This window comes from Bidens hawaiensis, unplaced genomic scaffold (assembly GCF_021521415.1).
Source record: "Bidens hawaiensis isolate Kalapana, Puna unplaced genomic scaffold, B.hawaiensis_p1.1 tig00029688_1, whole genome shotgun sequence".
In the NCBI taxonomy this organism is placed as follows: Eukaryota; Viridiplantae; Streptophyta; class Magnoliopsida; order Asterales; family Asteraceae; genus Bidens; species Bidens hawaiensis.
In genome coordinates, this window is record NW_027494936.1 from 176,704 (window position 1) to 178,104 (window position 1,401).

Here is a 1,401-nt window from a genome sequence, read left to right on the forward strand (position 1 = left end):
ACTATTTAATTAGGAACACAACTGTCATTGACCTTATTCACACAAACATATATTATTATAAAATTTAACATCATTTAATCTTTAATAATGCCGGAAAGCCCAAATAGCACACAATAACTCTCAAAACTTTTGTACCGTACGCCGGACGGCGGTCATAAATTCAACGCTTCTGATCTCAAGAATTAATCGAATTGTCTTGATTTCATGACCCAAAATTCAACCCTTTGTTCACTCCCAGAAAACCCATGTTCATTTTTCACTACATATTTTTTTGTACAATTTTCCATGTAATTAATTCTACTAAACCAAACATACAATTTTGCATATTTGCAAATCAAGCTTCTGATTCATCACGGTTAGCGATCGATCATCATCGTACTCGGTATATCCCACCAATAGCAATGCTATGGTAGGGTCTGAGGAGGGTAAGATGTAGACAGCCTTACCTCTATCCCATAGGGATAGAGAGGCTGCTTCCGGTGAGACCCCCGGCTCGATAGTAGTTTTGCATCAAGCCTTGGACATAAGGCACATAGCACTCAATCATCGGGACACCGGCTGATCGGTGCATGTGCCCTTGTCTTTCGGCTATCAACGCCACCACATGATGCCTGATTAACCTTCCGCCACTTTTAACGTTATTTTCACGAGATTAGTAAAATAACGTCAAAATTAGTGCAATTTTACTTTTGCCCACCCGAGGGTTCACACATATATACATTATATGCGCGCACCGCAAGCAGGGTTCACACGGTTAGCGATTGATGACAGATAAATTTTACTTCCAGATCTGCCACTAATAGTCATCAAATTCTTAGGTAATTCCGATTCTGCTGTTGAAGATGACGAAGACGAAGACGAACCGAATGTTACAGATTCGTTCACCGTCGCGATATCCAATTCACGAGACTCTAGGATCTGATTATGATCACTACTCGTTGTTACAATCTCCAATCGCAAATCATCGCCATTACGGACTGATAATATGTTTAAATCAGTATCTAAATTATTATTATTATTATTATTATTATTATTATTATTATCAATTTTACAAATTTGATTATACTGAATTGTTGCTCTACAAACTGGGCAGGTTGAATGAGACTGCAGCCACATGTCAATGCATTCAACGTGGAATGCATGGCCACAAGTTTGTTAGAATGATTATCTGAATTGCTTGTGTCGATTATTGTGAAGCGTTGGTGGAGTCTGGATCCTAATACGTGTGGGACGGTGACGGTGGTGCGGCTTCGGCGGCGAGCTTGGAGGAGGAACCAGCGGGTGTAGAGGTGGAGGAGGAGGGAGATGATTGCTGCAAGCATCACGTTCGTGTCGTAGGAGAGAGTTGTACGGATGAGGCGAGCGAGTGAGCTCGAGGATTCTGGTGGCGGCGGTGGTGGT